This window comes from Pteropus alecto, unplaced genomic scaffold (genome assembly GCF_000325575.1).
Source record: "Pteropus alecto unplaced genomic scaffold, ASM32557v1 scaffold103, whole genome shotgun sequence".
NCBI lineage: Eukaryota > Metazoa > Chordata > Mammalia > Chiroptera > Pteropodidae > Pteropus > Pteropus alecto.
In genome coordinates this window covers 1,854,011-1,875,431 of record NW_006436288.1, presented here as the reverse complement: position 1 = coordinate 1,875,431, position 21,421 = coordinate 1,854,011, and the positions used below count along the sequence as shown (strand labels likewise).

Here is a 21,421-nt window from a genome sequence, read left to right as displayed (position 1 = left end):
CTGGGGTCCACTCGAATCAAACCCTGACCGCCTCTTTTTTCCCCCTTAGGAAGGGGACGCTTTGGGAATGACCATGCTCCACGGAGGGACAGAGCCGGCCCCACGCTTCTCCACACAGAGCCTCCACTAAAGCTCCCAAAATCAAAACCGTAATTGATAGAAGAATCATTAAAAAAAAAAAAAAATAGTCCAGCCACTAACCTCACATGCAAAGGGAATAATTACTCTGGATTCTGCATTGTGAGCTGCTCTCCGTACCCTGACTTACCTTTGAATTCAGTCTTTTTTTTTTCTTTGAATTTACATCTCTTCAAGGCACAAGATTAAAACAAAATTCACGCTAAATTGGATTTTAAGTTATCTTCCTTTCATTTACCCTTCGTCTTTTTATGTGGATATGCAAGCGAGAAGAGGAGACTGGACATCCCCAACATGCTCACTCCCTTAATCCGTGCGTCTAGAGGTTTGGCTTCTACAAACCAAGGTAAGGCATATTCTATTGTATTTTCTTCTCACTTGGGGTAAGGGGTTCCTTGGTTTTCTCTCTCAAGTCCTTCAAGTGGATTTTTTTTTTGGAGGAAAAGGTAACACGATATTAAAATATTGCTATTTGGGGGAAAAGGCTTATTACAAAGGGGTAAATCTCCCATGTTATTTCTTTTCCTTTCTCATCAAACAGGTTTTGGGTTTTTTGGAAGCAGTGGAGGTAAATGTCTGTAGGAACAGAGGGTGTTGGATGGTATAAAGGGGTACATGTATGCCGACATGACTGGGAGACCTGTGTGATTTTCGAGTTCAATACCATTTTATTCACCTAAAGCTAAAGGTCTGATTTTTATGGGATTCTAGAAATCTTTTTTTTTTTTTTTCCCCAGTCTGGCTTTCCCCTTGGCCACTTCCATGCCTTTCTATCTCCTGTCTCTACCTTCCTAGGCATCCTTTCTATGCCTTTTAAAAAATGAAAATAATGATTGAGATTACTGTGGTTACTGCCCTCAAGTCCACTTGCTGTCTAAGGGGTTGACACTGGGCCCAGAGATCCTGGGAGGCCTACTGCAGAGAGACAGGTCTAGGTGGGGACTCCGGCTGGTCTAAGAACACCTGGAATTGAAGGATGCTGCAGGTTAAGGGGACTTAAATCTGAAGCTTGGAAAGAAGGAATTCTGTCAATATTCTGCTTTTAATTTGTATTTTCTTCATGTGCTATTATTTTTGAGCTGTAAATTTCTCCTTCTGTCTACACATCTATTTATACCCACACATCCTCCAAGCAAACTGTTACTTCCACACTCTTGCAAAATGGCTATCTTGCAGAGTTCTGAAATGCTGTGCATGTGGAAGGGGTGCAGAATTCGACACGTGAGTCTTTGTGTTAAACAAAGAGATGTGCCGTTTGCATGTGTTAGTCTTGTACCCTCAAAAAATAGAATGAATATTTTAATTTTTTTCCTCATCAATTCTTATGATATGTGAAGTATGGTTTGGCAATATTTTCATGCTGCCAAATGAAAAGAGAAATAGCAGGAGAAATAGAAAAGATTTAGCTAATGACTCTTTGGCTAGTCACTCATGCAATCCAAGACAACTCCTGAGCAAATCAGAATATCCACGAGCTAGAGGGCCACGATGGTGAGCTGGCTGCTCCTCTCCTTGGTTCACTGACCACCATATATCCCCAAACTCTGAAGGTGCCCAAATGCAGGAATCGGTTTGAGATAAAGATCTTCAAAGTAATGCAGCAGAATCATTAGCATCATAGTCTTTCTTAAAGTACTCTCCCCCAAACCTTTTTATTTTTTTCCCCTGGCAATTTTTTATAACAATACTTTGAAATAATCTGAAATACTAAAGAGATGTGGGGGAAGTAGCGGAAGGTCCTTGTCACTCAACAGCATAGTGCAGGATAGTTTTTCATTGTCCAGAAAGGGTGGATATGTTCCAGATTCCCTACTCCCCTCACCCCAGTTTCATTCTTTTGAGCGTTTATTGCTTAACCACTAATCTGTGACCATGGTGTCATCAAAGTCATCAGATTTTGAACCATGTTCTCACCATGTCCACAGATAGCTGAGGTTATCTGATATGTGCTCACCTTAGAGACACCTGAGCTGGTTCCCCATCTGCTACTACTCCTCCAAGTGGGAGGATTAACTCTTAATTTTACTTCAAAATAGAACAGAGGTATGGGAGAGAAAGGCGGCTCCACGTGTGATGATTTCATAGGTACAGATGAGGGAGGCGAGGTGGATATCAAAGGGCACATGCCCTCTTTTGCATTCTTGGTGCCTATGACAGTGCTGCTCTACACCTAGTAGGCCCTTCTTCATGTCTGTTGGTGACGAGGTTGACAGAAGGCCTTTTTGACGGGGTCGCCGCAGATTCGCCTTGATTGCTAATGGGAGTAAGCCAGCCTCCGGGCTATCGTTAGTTGGCCCTAAGACCAGGCAAAGGGCAAGTGGTTAGAAGGAGAGGGTGCTGAGGAAGAGGAGGATGAGGGAGTGGGAAAGCTACAAAGAGAAAAGAATGGAATTGCAACTGGAAAGGGCTTCTTGGGATTCTAGGAGGAATCACCACAGGGGGTCTGTAGCTTTCCCCCACCTAGAGCCATTTTAGAGACCCTGAGGAGGAGGCAGGTGTTCCTAGCCTCCTGAGCAGGTTTCTTGGGGCTGTGACTCAGTGGTGTTCTGGGCTGTCTCAGGGCCATTGTTCTCTCTTTTTTCCCCTCATAGCACAAAGAGCTGACTGGGTTCTATTTTGTCGTCTCTCCTTCTGCCACCCGTCCCCCCAGAGTGTGGGTTACATGGGAAAGAAATGTGGCTGCTGGTGGGAGGAAGGCAAATTTAATTTCAATCGAGGAGCCTTCATGATGTATAATTAAGAAAAAAATTAATGGGAAATAAAGACTTCCCAGGAAAGCACGGTTAGGAATGTTAGATTGGTAAATTCAAGGGAAACAGAACAAACAGCATGGTTATCTTCTCCTCTGTCTTCGGATATAGCAAAGCATGACCATCTGTGAGCATAGAATGGTATGGTATCTGAGAGATGGATGTCTAAATGCAAAGAGAGGAGCAGGGTTCTTAAAAATAAAAAAAAAGAGAAATCAGAAAGGAACCTGTGTATTTAAGTTTCACTCATTTCTTCTCTCCATTGGTTCCATCCCTAGGAAGCCTGTCTGCCTGAAGAGTCTTTCTTTGCCACTGTATGTGTGTGATTATGGCAAGGGTAGATGCAGGCAAAGAAAATAAGTAAGGAGGCAAAATGACAGAAAAGGAGAAGGAAGAAAAAAAATTTCTTTAGTCACTACTTTGCACCCCAGTGCCTTTCTTTTAAGCTGAGCGAGAAGAGCGACTTCCTCTGGTGAAGGGGTGAACAGCAGGTACTTTGATTTTATGTTCCTGCTTCACCGCCGGAAAGATGGCTTCAGAACCTTGATCATCTTCCTTGACCTTTGTGTACACACGCACCCAACCTTGTGTGTGGAGGGGCGGTGGATGGGCATCTGGGAGGTCGACACATGGACTGAAATTGATTAGTGGGATGAGTAGTTCTTGACCGGGAAGAAGAGGGTGGAGCTGATCCAGCCCTTGACCATATAACTGTTACCTTGTTAAACATTTGCCCATTGGCCCCATGAATATTATGAGCTCAGGATGCAGGGGAGTTTTTTCCCCCCTATTTCCTTGTTCAAGAGTATGAAAATGAAGGTGACATGTCCACTACTACTAACAGGTTAAAGCAAAAATTTAGTTAATATTTACAGACTATGAAATGTAGGAGAAAAGACATGTTTGTGAAGAAACCATAGCAAAAAATTCAGTCTAGAGAAGCCAGGGTCGGAATGGAAGCCAGGGTGGGACTCACTATTCTCAAGGTTGGAAAACTATTGTTCTGAATGATAACCTGCTCTCCTTAACAACAAAGCCTGGGGCTGACAGAACAACTCATCTCCTGTAACTTGGGGTCAAGAGTGAATAAGCTCCTTTTCTTCATGGCCACTCTACACCCTCCTTAAGAATTCTAGAAATTTCGTCCTTTCAGTAAACTACATTTTCAGTCTCTGCTACTGTGTACACAATTGGATACTAGTATCTCTCTCTATAAATAATTATAGATCAAAAGAGTTACTGGTCTAATGAATTGTTCGCATTTATTAAAGTGCATCCCTTCTTTGCAACCACAAGAAGTCTCCAGGGAGAGTAGATTAGTGGTTGAATTGATATCTTTCAGAAGCATGCAGAAGATGGAACAGAATGTAGTCAGGATAAAAGAGCAGGCATAACTCAGAGGAGGTGGGTTTCTGAGATTTACCTGTGGCTGTTAATGGTATATCTGTGGCCATTACACAAGATCCATTGGGTAGATGAGTTCTTGGGGTTCCTTGAACCCAGAGAGGTGTGCTCAGGAACCCTTGCTTGGTTTTTTATTGCTTTCCAACCACCTTATTTTCGTCTTTTCACTTTCTAGTGCTTTCAGCTGAGGTTGGTGGAAAAGGGACATAGCACATATGTTGAGCCCTTGTTGAAATCCTTCGTGACTGCCCCAAGCAGAGTTATTGCTCTGCCTTCTGTGCGTCACCAATGCCTATTTGTGGTTATTAGTACACCTTATCCTAGTTTTGTTTATATACCCTATTTCTTTAAGAAGTTTGCGAGCTCCTCAAGGGCAGGGAGGAATGTTTTTTCATCTTGGAATCATTTGTATTTAGCATAGCGACTGGCACATAATAGATGGTTGAAAAAAATTAAATGAATGAATGGAGAGAGGAAGTGAAATATTTAATTAGTGGATGATGCTATTTGTTGTTTGTTCTCGTGGGTATAGGAATGGTTTGATGCTAGATGAGATCAAGAATATCAGAGCTCTGTGACACTTTGGAAAGTATCTCCTCTGACCTTCTCATTTAATAGATGAAGAAGCTGATCCAGGGACATTGAGTTTTTTGCATAAGGTTGTCAAGCTGCTTAGTGCCAGTGCTCTCTGCACCACACCATTAACTGCGCTGAGATGTGGAGGTTATCTGCGGATTTCAGATGTCTGTATCAGCACTTCTCAAACTTGATTGTATGTAGGGATCACCTGGGAATCTTGTTAAACTATACATTCTGATTCAGGTGGTCTGAGATGGTACCCAAGATTCTGCATTTCTAATCTCCCAGGTAATGCCAAAGCTGCTGGACCAGGCATCATGGGTGTATGTACATTATTCCTGAACCTAATTCTATATCATGATTAACATTGGCAGTTATACACACTTATTCCATGTTTTAGAATTCCAGTGTTTCTGCTTTGTTCTTAAAAGTAAAAAAAAAAAAGAAAAGTCAGAAAGGAACCTATATATTTAAGTTCACTCATCTCCTCTCTATGGTCACTCTTCCACCGTATACTCTTTGCTTCTTTTCCTTTTATTCTCTATTCATTATTATTCTGGCCTTTTTCATAACTGATTCATCTCTTTCTTTTTATGTTCTCCTGCTTCAAGGTTTATCTATTTATTAACATCTCTTACTCTCTTTTCTTTCACACTATTTCTTCTTTTAACTTTATTTTTATGCCTTTTGTTCTGCTCAATTATTCAACAAACGCTTGTTAAGAACCAACATTTGTCAAACACAGTGTTATGAGAAAGAATTAGCTCTGGTCTGTACTTTTCAGTAGCTCATGATTTAATGGAGGAGACATGTAAGGAGATCATTATATATTTAGGTAAGATTTATGAAAGGGAGAAGCCTGGGGGAATGAGGTGGGCTTCATGGATGGTTGACAGTTAAACTATGTCTTTAAGAATATGTAAGAGTTTTGTAGAAGGAAAGAATGGTCATTTTAGGAGGACGGAGAGCAGATGGAGCGGCTCTGGTGTAAATGGGCAAGCCTCCTGTTCTTCCCTGCTTCCCTTAACTTCTGAGCAACACAGGAGTGTGCTGGTTCATTTATTAGGAATCTTCAATTCTAAATGATGAAGTGGAGAATAAAGTCAGGTTCTTAAAAAGAGAGGGAAGAGGTCCTAATTTTTGCTTCAGTGCTTCTGCAGTAATGACTCCTAGCCTTGTTTATTAGGCTTGCCTCTAGAATGAGCAAATGATACAATTTTCATTTTAGACCACTGGATTGCAACTGACTTTGTTGATGGCCATTATAAAGAAAGGGACAGCTGCTAGTTGGTTTGTAGCCAGGGAGAGAGCTGGATCCTAGCCCAGGCCAAGCTACTCAGAATGAAGGACCAGCTTAGCCCCATGTGTTTCCAGAGCAGTGAGGTAGAGAGTTGCCATGCCATTCAGACACTAGCTGCTTTCTTTAATGGCAAAGGGGAATGATGGAAGAGGAGGGGCTCAGTTAATCCCAGGGAATTCACAGAATGGTTTTTAGTAGCCTTTTTAGATGGCCTGACGTTTTAGGAGTATTCTTCATGGGGATGCCCAGGTGTAGAGACACCTTGAGGCACGGCTTGATGAGACTGTAGCATTGGCGCCTAAAGGAAGAGGGATTTGAAATGCTTGTTCTTCTAAATTTTATTTGCATCTTTTTCTGTTTCCCGTCCTTCTTCCCTTTTACCCCCACTTTTACCATTTCTCTGCGTATCGTGGTTTATATTCATTTAATTAGCAAAGGGAGCTTGAGCTCAGCCTGAAGACTTTTTAAAGGTCCACTACATATAGAGTGTCCTGGGTATTAAGGAATGTGGGTGAGCAAATGCCACCACTGGCTGACTCGAAGGACATTCATTCCAAGGTGACTTGAGGATCAGGTTGGAGAGGGGAGAGGAGGAGAAGCAAGGCCAGACCCGAGGGAACAGAAGACCTGGAAGGAGAGAGAAGCTACAGGCTTTCACTCTGCTTGGAGACTAGCTTTATAGGGAGGGGAACATCTGCAGTACAGAGCTTCCTAGATTAGGACAGTTTAAGGTTTCGACTAATTAACTCATTCGACTCATAAAAGCCAAACTGTGCTCTACACATGCCATCCTCCGTGCCTCTGCTCGTTGTTTCACCCAGACTGTGAATTTTCTTAGAAAGAAATTTCACGTTTAAATTCCTCATTAATCTTTACACAGACCCTCTCCGGGCTTCAGCTAGTTAGAATTTCTTAGGAAATCAGATCTTGTTTTTGTTGAGAGGTAGGACTTAAAAACAATGGCTGACCGAAAGCACCACATTGTTAGAGGAGGGGAGGAAAAGAATCTTAGGAGGAACTTGAATCCTAGGTGATGTCATTAATCCTTTTTCTCAAGCTAATTGTACTCTGAAAATGCAGAGATGTTCTGAGGCAATGCTCCCGCCTTCTGGGGGGTCTTAGTCTGGTCACTCAGCTACCACAGTAGCTGGCGTCTTTGGATTAGAGAACAGTGTATTCTGCGTATCCAAATACACACACACCACATGCGCTCACACACATTAGACTTGTGTACATATGGGTATGTTTGTGCAGTGACTTACCTGCCAAATACAGTAGTCAGAAATAATCTTAAATGCATTAAATGTGTGTGTGCAATTGAGGTACAGTAATGCATGTGGTGTGTGTGTGTGTGTATGTGAGTAAGTGAGAGGGAGACATGGGATAATAAGGATATTAATGCTGACAGGCACTTTGAAGACTGTCATCCTCCACAGCCACCATTTTAAAGCTATGAACATCGTTCTAAGGTTGGCCATATAGTCTAAAGCCACATACATATGTCAGAGCGATGCCCACCGACTCTATTGTCACTGCTCCCCCGCGCTCCCCACTGCCCTGCCCCACTAGTCCTCTTGGAAACTGGTATCTCTTGTCAGTGAGTGGTGGGCGTTTACTCATCTACATATTGTCAGAGCCCAGGGTACTCCCTTGATACGTAATGTGTCTTTTAAAATGTTAAGTTCTTCCAGGTTACCCGGTAACTACCTAGTTAGTAATGGAGGACGAGGTCATCTTGGGAGTCAGAAGCTTCTTTTGTTTCAGTTTGTTACTTTCCTTTGTGAGCAAATACAAGCCATTGACTCTGGGCCTTGATTTTCTCATTTCTGAAACAGTGAGACAAACTAAAGCAGTGCTTTCTCCCCTAGTTCAATAACAAAATCACCTGCAGAGCTTCAACAAAAATAAATACGAAAAACCTAAACAACAAACCAGCAACAACAACAAGGAAAACGACAATGTTTACTCCTAGGCCTGGCCCTGAACAGTTAAAATAAAATCTCTCAGGGAGTGACACAGGCAGTGGTCATTTTCAAAAAATTCTCCAGGGGATTCTAATATTAGCTTATATTTGAGTACCACTGGGCAAGGTGATTGCCAAGGCACCTGTTAGCTCTAAACATCATGCAGTCCTTAGCACTGTTAAACTCTTACATGACTAGCAGAGGGTCCCTGAGCCACAGGTCAAAAGAAGTTGGAACATGAGGAGATTTGCACAGAGTGCACACGAGGGGTGGAAACTAGTGTTGAATTAAGAGGAGAGCTGTATTTACCCGGTTTCTGAGCTCGCTCAACACCGACATAGGCGTGATGTCAAAAGTTTGGCAAATTAGGGAGTCACTTTCCTGACAGCCTTGAAACAGGTGTGGCTGTGAAATAGGGCAAGTGGCCCTTGGTTCTGCACACATCCTCTGTTCCACTTAGTCTTTATTGAGGGTGCCCCATTTCTTGTTTTGGAGAGGAAGCCTCATTTCACTCTTCTGTCACACTGTAAATGTAGGAAGACTATTAATAAGTGGGGCTGGATAAGCAGACCCCAATTGACTGGTGAGGGCTGTGAATAGTGCTGGTTGGAAGTCACTAACCATGTTACCCTCCCTCTCAGTGCCAGAAGTGGAATATTACAGGCAGGAAGAGGAGGAAGAGGGTAGGGGGCATTAAGCTTTGTCCTTCTCTGGCTGTAACTTTAATCACTGATTATTAGGCTGGCCAGGTTAATAGTGTTCTCACATCCTTCATTTTTGGCTTCTCTATTTTAAAATAAATGTGAACGTAAATGTACAGAGACGAGAAAAAAGCAAATTTATGGATTTGCATTCCTTTAAAAAGACAAGCAATAAGAAAATAAAAATACTAGTTCTTTTTTGGACATCTGCTAATAGCGTTTGGAGATGCAAGAGGTTATGAGTGCGGTTTGGACTTTCACTGGTCTTTGGTGAGATATGCAGATGTGTGAGGCACTAAATATTTAGGAGAAACCTAAGAAGTGTACTCATTGATCTGAATTTCCAAAGATCTTTTGGTTGAGATACTGTAGCCTTTTTTCTTAGATTTGTTACCTTATAGATCAGCTTTATCCTTGAGTTCTGTTGGGCCAAAATTAAATCTTCAGGGTTTGTGGCTCTCTTTTTATCAGCTTGTTGGAAATGCCAAGATTGTTACTGGGCTTAAGAGGGCAGGAAAAAATTTCAGTCCTTATCGGGTTCTGTTTACATCTGTATCCTGGTTGTTCCTTCAGCTCACATAGGAAGAAGGACTGCAGGAGAAACCCTGGCCTGGCCAAATACAGATGCTCAGATCTGGAAGGGCTTTCTTGGGGAGGGGAATATTGTCCTTCGATCATTATTATTATATTTTTACGGTGACATTGGTTAATGAAATCCAGTAAGTTTCAGGTGTACAGTTTAACAGTAAGGCATTGTGTGTTCATATCCCATAGTCTGTCACCACATATTTGACCCCTTTTACCCCATCTACGTCTCTCCCCGCCCTCCTTCTACTCTCTGGTAGCCCTTCGATTTTTGAAGAAAATATACTATATGAGTTTTCTTAGAGCCTGCATATAGAAGAGAAGCCGCTTTTGTTTGTTGATTAATTTGTCATTTTCCCTTGAGAACACGATTCTTGCTTTACGTCACTTTATGTCCTCAGTGCTTATACTTTTTACATGCGAGTATCACTCAGTTAATGCTGGCTGTCAATAAACACGATAATGGAAATGAATGTGCCTTGAGGATAAAGTTGGCATATTTATGTCTTTTGTGTTTCCACTTCCGTGCCATCCAGACACCTCTTGATGCTTTGGATGAATTTTTCTACAGTTGAATAGGTAAGAGTATCTTTAGTGCTGACTATAGGCTGAGAAAATTAAAATATGCCCATTTTTTAGTGCCTCACTTCTTTGAGCTTCATTTTACATTATGTTTAATAAGGGCATTTCTTCAGAAAGCTCTCACTCATCACTATTTATACTCTTCCCCTTCTCTTTAAATTCCATGTAAATACTGGCCATTCCTCAAGGTCCATGTCAAAGACTGTCTCACCCATGAAGTCTTGCCTGATCTTCCCAACCAGATATAAGCCCTCTCAAATTATTTGTCCACATGCTATTTTTATTTTTCCTCTGTTTGTAGCACTCTTCTTATGTTGGCTTTTGGGATAAATTCTTTGAGGGCTTTCTATCTTGTATCCCCCGATCACCTTCACTGTGCTAGGCTTTCTGGAATAAATAGGATAATGATCACCTTCTCAACCTCTCCTTTTATTCTATACCTATTTAAAATGATGTTTTGATTTCAACAGAAAACTGAAGGTTGACTCTGAAATGTGTGAATGGTCTTTCAGGCACCAGAGCAGGGAATCTAGTTGATTTATAAATCTGCATTTATGCAACTGAGATAGAGGTTAGGGAAGGGCGTGAGAAGGTTCTAGAATTAGGTAGCCAGAATTTGTAGATCATTTTAGAGATAAATGGTGGAATAAAAATGCTAAGAATTATTGCTGTCAGTCCAAATATAATAGTTATCCAAAATGAAATTGCCTTGCCTTTGCTTAAGACCATTTTCTGTTGAATTAGCAATAGATATGTGTGGTGTGTCCATTGTATTTTGGGTTATGTTAACATATGTAATTTCATTTAATCCTTACCACAAGGCCAACATTGTTACCTTGTTTCTCAGATGAGCGGAGTGAGGATTAGAGAGCTCAAGGTCACACAGCTATAAGCAGCAAGCCAGGATTTGAACTTACATCCTCTGATTTTAACCCCTGGCTCTTTAAATTGTATAAAGCTACTTACATGTAAAAGAAGATGAGGAACCTGTAAACAGCATTTACTTTGAAGGGAGCTAACGTGACTTTCTTCTAGGTCCCTTCTCTTTGGTTTTTGCTCTTGGCAAAAGGCAAAGTTATTTTCAACTGGAAAAATGGATGCCTACAGAATAGCCAATTTCTGGACCTTAATTTAATTCAGTGAGGACAAAAGTTGAGGAACTCATGGCGCTGGTAATCAGCACCTCTTTTATTTCACGTGATGGGTAAGCCTTGGGCGCCATCTTTTTAGCCTATTCCTACCATCCTATAAATACACCTCGCCTCCAAACTCGAAGACCCTACTTCTTTCAGGAGGAAAATAGTCCTCTTATCTCTACTCATTTAGTTTTGGACATTTTGAAGATTATTCATTTTCTTGTATCTATTTCTTTTTCAAAACCATTTATCAACTATAAACTTTGAGTAGGGGCTAATGGTTAGAGTAAGAGAATGGTAGTCAAGAATACTGCTTTGTTGTTGGGTTGTTATTATTAATAGGAATCATCGTTATCGTCCTGTGAGTTATACTCGCCTCATTCCAAAAAGGAGATGAGGAGGCTAGTTTCGTTTCTAATATCTGCATCAATCGTTGGCTCAGAGGGCAGTTTTTTTTATAAAGTGAACGTATAATACAAAAGTTAAATTTCCTACGTCTTTATTTTTCCATGTAAGAAAAGAGGCGATTTCTTGGTCCCCCAGCTTTACTACATGTGTATTTTAAAGCTTCTTTTCAGTAATTTGAAGCAAAGCGGTACTGAGGAAGAGCGCTGGCCAGGGGGCCAGGAAGCCAGGCCCCACTCCAGTGCCGTCTCAGCTCTCCGTGGTTCAGGCAAGGTACACAACCTCATCTGTAAAATAAGGTCTTCGGAGGAGACAGTCACTGCGTTATGGATCAAATGAGCAAACTTAAAGAATCCCCTCAAATTATAAGTCTGATGTACACACATATAGCATTATTATTAATAACTGTATCCTGCTCAAAGTAACAGCTTTTCAGCGGCCTTCAATGTATGACATCTACTCCCAGTGGGCAAGAGAATAGAAAATAATGGATGGGAAGACAGACAGCAGTGGCGAATTCACCAGGATTCTGAACACAGAGCAGCACCCAGGCATTGTGACCTGTGGTTTTTAATCTGTGGTCTACATCTCTTTCTCAGGTTCTCTTGCACAGTATTTATCTAGAAAACTAGGTAAATACTTGTCAGAAAGGAGAGCAAGACTAATCTTTCTAGCTTTATGTATAAAACCATTTTTTCCAGGCTTATTTCTTATCTTTACGTGATCCAAGAAGAGTAGAGATGGAGAAGGCAACACCAGCCGAGGGAAGGGATAACGTGAAAGACGGTTTTGCACACCAGGCCTTTGCTCACGCCTCTCGCCCTGTGTGTGGGGGCCCCAACCTTGCCTCGCCTGCTTCTCTTCTATTCCGCCTTCAGGATTCAGCTCAGGGATCTTCTGCCCCAGGTCCTCCTGGTTCCACCAGGCTGGAGTCACCACGCTGCCCATTTCATGTTCCCATAGCTACCCTACTCCCCACATCCCGGTTTGAAATGACTCTTGTTGTGTTTATATCCTGCCCATCCTGTAATGTGAATTTCTCAAGGGCAGAAACAGCCTCTGCCCTCTACCTCTTGTGTGCCTCACGGAGGGCTGGCACGTGGTGGACATGTAACAAATAGCTGCTAACACGGTGTGAGTGCCTGCCAGCTTTGTGCTCAGTGCTTTTTATATGCATTAATGAATTGAACAGTGCCAACCATCCTAGGAGGTATGTATAATTATGACCTACATTTCATGGAAGAGGATACTGAGGCACAAAGAAATTAAAACTTGTTTGGGTCAAGTAGCAGAGCCAGGATTTGAACCCAGCTGTCTGGCTCAAGCTCCTACTCTTAAGCTTTATGCTCTACAGCTTTGTAATAAATGGTTATAGTTGATCTGAACATCAGAGCCTTAGAAGAAACATATTGTGTTTCTACATAACGAGGTTGTTGGAGGGAAGAGAAGAGACTGCACCGCAGAACTTGAAGGATTGTTAGCACTTGGACTTGGATGACTTTTTGTGGACCTCATTCTCTTGATGCGCTCATTGGATATAGGACACACCCAGGGTTGTCTTCCAGAAAGACATGAGAATGTGATTCGTGTAACTCGTTGAGTTTTGCAGAGGATGAAGGGCTTGTGTTTCTAGCACTTGTACTTCTCTACTGCGTGCTGTCACTTTTGGGTTCCTTAAGTTTTTCTGGCTACTGTTTCCTTCACTGGCATTTCAGAGCTATCGGGGTTACCTACTTGCCTGCATCTTCCTCCATCCTTTCTTACTAACATGATGGCAGGTACAGAAAATAGTGGTTGAGAGCAAGAACTCAGGACAGCCAGGGTTTCTGTCTGCCCCTTATTAGTTAACTAGGCAAATGTCTTCACTTCTCTGTGCCTCCTGAATCCTTATCTTAAGATGCAGTATTAATAATTCTGGCCTTCCAATTATTGTGAGAATTAAGTGAGTTATTTCACTTTGGACAGTACTTGTCACAGAGTAAGTATTTAGTAAATATTAACTACTATGATGGCTCTTGGTCCCAGCCTAGTCAGAGCCAGTTGGGTGGTGAGGATGTAATGCATAGTTGTCCTGTGTATGGGGGCAGTCATTCCAGAATTAGAGGCTTCCAGATCAAGACAGGCATTGACTTCTAATAAATCATCAAAACCGTAGCTGGCAAGAGAAGAAAATATGATCAAGAGCTGACATCTTTCTAGAATATTGAGAGAACATGAATTCTGAGTACAAAAAAAAAATGCAGAAGGTACTCATAAATAGGAACCAATTCATCAAGGATTTAAAGGTTGAAATGAGCTTTCGGCAAAGTGACCACGAACTGATCAAATGTAGGATAAAATGAAAATCAGTAAGGAAGTCTACAAAGAAACAAACAAATTTTGAGGAAAAAAGGAAAATTTTCAGTGAAAGAAGATGACAGAGGCAAAGACAAACCTACGTGGATGTAGAAATAACAATTCCTTACATTTCCGGAGTGCTTTACAGTTTACCAAAGGCTTCTCATGTATTTTCTTCCCATCACAGTTTTTGATTTTCGTAAGAACCCACGAGGAGAAATTCTGGGCAGGAACTATTACCTCTATTTTATGGATGAATAAATTGAGATACAGAGTGCTCTAGTGATTGTCCAAAATTGTATAGTCAAGAAAAAGAAGGAGATGGAACTCATCCCCAGCTTTTCTGAATCCCAAGTCCAGGCTCTTTCTTCTCTGCTTCTGCTTTGAGAGAGCTGAGAAAAGCAGCTTGTTATCTTGGTGGAGAAACAAAGAATTGACTCTAAAAAGAAAATGCGTTTGGTGGGCAGGAGAGCATATTTAGAAATAGTAAAGGTTGTGAAATCTGAAAAGGCAAGGTCACACATATTATTCAAAAGCTATTGGGGCAAGAGAATTATTATTTTACTTCTTTATATTTTTCTTTACTTTCCAAAATTTCCACAACAGAGAAAAGATGAGATAAGAAATAAAAAATAAGAATTTTAATGATATCAGGAATTAGACAAAAGTGAAAGGGTAAAAGTTATCTCCATAAGGGCAAGAGGTATATCCTTACTTTCTTGGAAATATAACTGAGAACTGGTTACTAACATACAGTCACATGTGTGTGTGTGTGTGTGTGTGTGTGTGTGTGTGTGTGTGTGTGGATGTGTATATGTATGTGTGTGTATAATCTGGATTCTAGCATGGGATAGGGAACATAAAACCAAGTTAAAATAGGAGAGGTTTTTAAAACATTAATTAATGAGAGCAGAATAAATAACCTCAGGTCTTAATGACAGTTTCTAAAATGACTCCAACAAGGAAATGGTCACCGAAGGGCCAAAGGCTGCCATTTGAGGAAATCACAGAGGAATGGAAAGATATCGGAGGGCCAGCTTATAACCCTTTTTAAAAAAGAGATGATGGCTGGAAATTACCATCTCATAAGCATAAATGTTAAATTGGAAAAAATATTGAACCTCATTGTCAGTTATTGACCCCTTGAAGAGACCAGGGCATAGTAACCATTAAAATGGCTTTTTAAAGAACAAATCCGATTAGATTTGTGGTTTTAGGAGAAGGACAGTCTTGGCAAGCTGTAGGAAACTGATACATGTAATTAAGAAAAAGTAATGAAACTTTTAGATCTGACTTCCCCTGAGATTCTACCTTTTAAACAGGGAAAATGGGGTGGGTTAAAATAGCTGGTGCTCAAAATGGAGCAAGGGCAGTGGCTGCTGGCCAGGATGATGCTATAGAAGTGTGGTTGGTTCTCACCTGGGGAGATTTGAACTCAGCCTCTATTCATGTTGCCAGCAAGGTGGGGGCAGTAAAGTACTATGCCTGCCTCTCATGGCTGCCAGAAGGGTTTGCTCCTGGCTGAGGGGTGAGGGGGTGTTCTGCCAGAGTCGGCTTTGCAGCTGTGGGACACAGGAACAGCTTTGTCTGCAGCCTCTGCGGGCCATGCTGCCACCCTGCTCCCCACTTTATCTTTCCTGCCCCTCCCACTCTCAGTCCTCACATGCATGTGATCAGCTATTCCTAAAGTGTATGCTTATTTTTATGCAAACCCACTTTTATGCAAACTTCCCAAATTCTACCTGAAGTATTAGGGGGCTTAGGGTCCCTGAAGCCCATCCAAGGACACCGGGTTTAGACTCTTTGCTCTAGACCATGTGTCTAGGGCACACCCCGGTAGATATTCCCTGCCCATCCAACAGAGTGGACAGTCAGTGGAGATGACCTTTTTGGATTCCCTCCTTTCTGTTCTCACAATGGGAGCTTGGTCTCTACTTTCTACTGGGTGTCAGGCAGAGCCTTCCCAGGGTGCCATGATCCCAGCATCCTTAGTATTTCTAGGCTGGAACTGCTGTAGCTTTTAAACCAAAGCAAACCTGGATTTTGAATAATGTTTAAGTCTGGAAATACAACCCGAAGCCCCAGTACCACTGACCACAGAAGCAGCCAAGTCTTTGACGTCACAGAGACTCGAGTTCAGAATTCCAAGTCTGCCGCTTGCCACCGAGTAACCTTGGGTAAGATAATGTTTTTGGCCCTCGGCTCTAGTCTTCTGTAAAATGCAGGTTATGTGAAGGTCAGATGAGGTAAAGTATATAAAGTGCCTGGAATTTAGCTTCCTTTCCTCTCCCATCCACATCTTATGAGCAATACTGGTGAATTCTCGGTAGGGCAAGAAAAAGAAAAAGTGATGGTTCTTGCTGGTCTTCTCATCTTCTGTTTCTTCCACCTAAATGCCTGTCCCACCCTATTCCTCCGCCATGGCTCTAGTGCGAAGAGGAAGAGAAATATAGAAGCTGGATGTGTTCCCATTTATGAGGGAGGCAGAGTGGAGTGCATGAAATCTGGTGGCCCAGGATGGCCTCAGGGAATGGGGAGTATTTCAAAATAAGTCCTGAAATTAGGCGTGTTTAGGGAGACCATCCAGAGAGCCCTGGGGACAGAGAGCCTGGCATTATTAGAGTCAATGGCAATAGCAAAGGAAGAAGGAGAGAGAGAAAGAAATTGATGAAAGACGAGAAACTTTCTGATCTAGGACATCGACTTCAGTCAAATTCTTTGGCTTTTCCTCCGCTTTGTGTGTGGAGGAGGGAAAAAACAGGGAGGGGGAGAAAAACGAACAGGGAGGGTGGAAAGGAAAGGGTAGAGGGCGAGCGGGCTGTCAGGACGGTTCTGCTTCCCAGACAGCGGGGTCAGGACTACTGCAAACAGTGCCTGTCTAACCACGGTGCTGAGGGGACAGCGCCCGCTGCCCCATGCACCTTCTCAGACTGGCGGTGACGGAGTCGTTAGCAGTTTCGGCACACTTCCGTGGGGGAGTCGGAAAGCCACAGCTGCTCTGCCACCACGGGAAGTTCTTTCTGGACCCCGGGGAGTTTCTGCAGCCTCTGCGTGGAGGTCAGCCAGCCTGCCCGCCTGCCCGCCTGCCAGCCCCTCCCGGCTCACTTGGGCGTTACTGTCACTGCGATAATCCAGTCCGCTGCCCAGCAGATATGTGCCGTCTGGAACTTGCTCTGTGTGCATCTCTTTGTCTTATTCCTGCTTCTAAATGGTGGCAAACAGACATTTTGGGAAGGAATTAACAATATGAGTTCATAGAATGTCAAGCATTCAAATGGCAAATATAAATCAATTTTGAATTTATCTGAGATTTAAGTTATTTGTAGCACGGTGCCTACCAGTAGCATTGGTGATTTAGGGTTAATTTTATACAAAAGGAATGTGGTTTGCTAAAATCTGAGTTTAATAGCTGCAGGCTGGTGGGATATGGGTCTTTGTGAAAACCTTCTGTTTCCATCGGAGAGGGGATGAAACATACTTAAGGCATTGGATCCTGGTCTCCCTTTGGTATCGCAGTCAGGGGTGGGAATGAGGTGGGTGTGGAGGCGAGTAGAGCCTCCCTGCGCTCCTGCCTGGTTCCTCGGTGCAGTTGGGCTGCAGCCCAGATGCAGCTGGAGGACGAAGCGGCTGCCAAGAAAAGCCATGCTCCCTGCTGCTCGCTGTGTGGAAGAGCCAGCTTGGTGCACGTGTGCGTGTTCTTGTGTGTTTTGTGTGTGTGTAAGAGAGAGAGAGAGACGGACAGAGACAGAGAAGTGACAGAATATGAATGAGAAATCATTCCTTCACGGGATATAAGAAACCTTAGAGACTAACGTTCACAAGGGCTCCTCCGATTTTGATTTCCTACTTGGCACCAGCCTATTTGAAAGGCTGCCCAGCTGGTTTTCATGTACAACCAGGCTCGAGAACTGCTATTCCAGACCCTCTGCCCCGGCTCTCCCACACCTGCTCCTTTGTCTCATGTGTGCATAGTTATGCTTCACCGCCAACAGTGCTGCTTGCAGCATCCGCTCTAAGGGAGAAAGGCAGTCCCCGATTTCTTGAAACTCCTGGCCATTCTTGTCTGCCTACCAATGGACCCATGTTTCTAGAAGACATCATGGATTGATTAAATAAATGCTCTTAACCCTGTAATTTTATGCACACAGCTCCTCATGCTGTGGAAATAACTATTCTTAGATTTTTCATTGTAAGTAGATTGTTCAGATTGCCCAGAGGGAAAGAACTTTCTCTAATTTTAATAAAACAAGTGTTCATTTAGCTATTCGGTTAAAAAAGTCAACATTTTCACTCTTTATCCCATTTTCTGCTCTATTTCAAAATATACACTAAAGAACCTTTGATGTGTTGGATTCATGAGTTCTCGCACATTTCCATTGCACGTCAACCACTTACCAGTTAAGATGCATCCTCCACTACATCTGCATTGCACCTCCATCCAGATCTCCAGCAACGTTCCTTCCCTAAATTACAGTTCCTTTCTCAGCCCTTCCCCTGAATTAGCCCTCCTTATGACCTTCCTCTACTCACTTAGATCACTGACCCTTGACCTGTCAACATGAAATCCCTTGTTGCTTCCCTCCCCTCCCTACTCTGCCACTTTATGTTCCATCACACCCTTAATTTAATTTCTCCATTACTGGCCCATCAACTTGCAGTCACATCTGCTTTTCTGTTCTGTCGCTCATGCTACTAAGGGCAGATTAAGAAAGTCCCAGAAGGGAGCTCAGAGTCTTTTCTTCCAGAACACCATCATCTCTGAAAGGCGGGGTGACCAGCCTTTATTTATGAGCCCCAGAATCACACGCTTGCCCAGTTCTTAAATACCACCTCCCGGAGCTGATGCATCTTCTCCTCCATACTCCTGCTCACAGTTGATGGTCTCATCACACTTGGCTGGGAAAATCAACACTTTCTGATGTAAATGTCCACAATCCTTCTCTTTTCAGTATAAACATTCATGTCTACCTTTTGTTTGCTGGGAACATCAGATAGGCCTTTGTTTCCAGCCCCGTTCACCTTTTCATTAGTTTTGCTGTCACACTCAAGGCCCCCTTCCTTTCCTGACATCATGAAACCTGCCTTCCTGCTGCTTCTTTGGTGCTGCTTTCAATGTGGACACCCAATGTGGACTTTCTCCAAAACAAAATTCATTTTTTCCCCCAACCTAGCCCCGCTTTCTGAGGTCCTAATTCTTTGGCCAGTACCGGCATTCTCTCAGTCAGCAGTCCCCAACCTTTGTGGCACCAGGCAGGGACCAGCACTCCTATGGGAATCTAATGCCTGATGATCTGAGGTGGAGCTGAGGCGGTCATGCTAGCGCTGGGGAGCAGTTGCAAATACAGACGAAGCTTTGTTCACTTGCCCACCCGCCCCATCACCTCCTGCTGTGAGGCCTGGTTCCTAACAGGCCACTGGGTTGGGGACCCCTGCTCCCTAGGGATCTTTTATGTCTCCCTAATACATTTTCCCTAGCCCCTGGTGGATTCTATGAAATCTGTCTTCAAGTGCTTTTGTATATGATTGCACAGAGCCTTGTGGTAAAATCATAGACCTTGGAGCCAAACTGCCTGAAGTTGTTAGTTCCTAGTGGTGGGAGCTTTGACAAATCACATACCTCTCTCTGAGCCTTGGTTTCCTTATTTATACAATGGGGATAATAATAGCACAACTGTTTCAAAATGTTCTTTTGAGGCTTAAATAAATTAATACCTATGAAGTACTTAGAACACTGCTTGGCACATTATGAGTGTTCAACAAATAAATGTTAGATCTTACTATTACCTCTAGAACAGTGGTCTTCAACTGGAGATCATTTTGCCTCTCAGAGGATGTTTGGCAATGTCTGGAGACATTTTTGAATTTTATGATGGGGAGGAGATGCTGCTAAACATATGATAGTGCACAGGACAGCCCCTGGAATCAGTTATCCAGCCCCAATGTCAGTAGCGTCGAGGTTGAGAGACACTGCTCTACATTTTGGCCCCAGAAACTGCCACTTTCTCAAGGTGTAATCTAGTGCCCATTTCTGTTGCCCGCCTCCCTCCCCCGCTCAGTTCTCAACTCTTTGGAAGGCTCACTTTCTCCCATGTTTTCACCTGTACAGTGATTTCGATGGTTCCGAAGTCTACCTTTCCAGCATCCTTGTGGTTTTCTCTTGGCACAGTCTCGTGATATTGGAAAAGGTTAAAAGAAAAAGACCCCGATGTTCCTCTCCCTGCACCATTCACATGGTTACCCTTTCCCCACGTGTTCATTGTTGCTGATGGCACACTGTCCTGGCGCTGGTTCCCGCTGGCCGTGGCTCCAAAAGCCCGCACCTCCAGTCTACACCAGTTGCCGCCAGCTCTTCCTCTGCGTTGTTTCCTTCCATCCTCATTTCCATTTCCATGGCTACTGCATAGTGCAGGGTCTGGCTGGTGTCCTGCTTCCCTTCCTTGCCACCATCCTCCACACAGCTGCTGGAATTGTCTTCATTAAACACTGTTTTCCTCTGCTCAAGAATCCACAGCGGCTCTCCATGATCACTTATTAGCGGAAAGGAAATTCCCCACAAAGCCCTTGATGGCCTGACCTCTCTCTCGTCTTGGGTCCCCACCCCCAGCAGCCACCAGCCTTTGTAGGGCCCCCTGCGGATCTCTGGGCCCTCACCTGGTTACATCCCTCTTGTCCTTGTCTCTACACCTTGGTGCGTAATAATTTGCCTTTCCTGGAAACTCTTCTTCCCTTTCTTTTTTGGCCAAGCCTCCGTCACCTCTTTCAAAAGCTGGCTGAATTTTGAACTCCCCCAGGAAACCTTCCTGAATAACTCATCAGATTCTTCGTCCTATTACTCAGTATCTCAGTTTGGTCTTAAGTACTTATTAGACTTGGCCTACATTAATTTATACCCGCTGATGTATATAAAGAATCCCTAAGTATTTTTAAAGCTTTTCCAAATGCTCATGTTTCATTCTCCCCACCTTTTTTGTTGTTGTTGTTAGTACCTCTTAAAAATTTTTTTTTAAAAAAACTAATCCCCACAGCTCAAGTAAAGTACACTGGATAGAGCAGGGCTTCAATAGATGATGTCTCTGTGACTCTTTTTGTTTTTTTTCGTCAAAGTCCAGGAGGAACTCAAAGGGTCTAGTTTATGGGTGACCTTAAAATAACCCGCTCCTCTCTTTGTGGTTGTGTTGGTGGTGGGTGGGAGGAGGAGGAGGTTAAATCTGGGTTCGCCAAACACAGGTAAGAAAATGGCTCTGCTGAAGAGGCTGCCAGTGGGAGCAGAGCTGTGGTGTGAGAGGTACACACCAGGGCCACAGCCTGGGCACTTGCTAATGAAGCTCCTTTGTGGGGATAAAGGAGAGATGCAGGAATCATAGAACACTGTGCAGTCTGGATGTTTCAACTTAGGAGGATCACACCCAGCTATTGGTTAGCATTTTGCAGCAAACAGGGCAGTCGTGAATATAGTGTCTCATTTGATTTATGAGGTAGATGATCATATTCCATTCTGCAACTGAGGAAACTAAGGCCAGGAGGGATTAGGTGACTTGTC

General features: G+C 43.1%; 1 protein-coding gene across 1 annotated transcript in view; it reads left to right on the top strand.

Moving 5' to 3' along the window:
• The first annotated feature begins 294 nt into the window (after window positions 1-294).
• Window positions 295-21,421, top strand: part of GRIN2B (glutamate ionotropic receptor NMDA type subunit 2B) — a 387,278-nt gene continuing 366,151 nt past the window's right edge. Inside the window, exon 1 of the mRNA XM_006912640.1 lies at window positions 295-484. The gene's annotated coding sequence lies outside the window, so the exon portion shown is untranslated. The remainder of the gene's footprint in view (window positions 485-21,421) is intronic.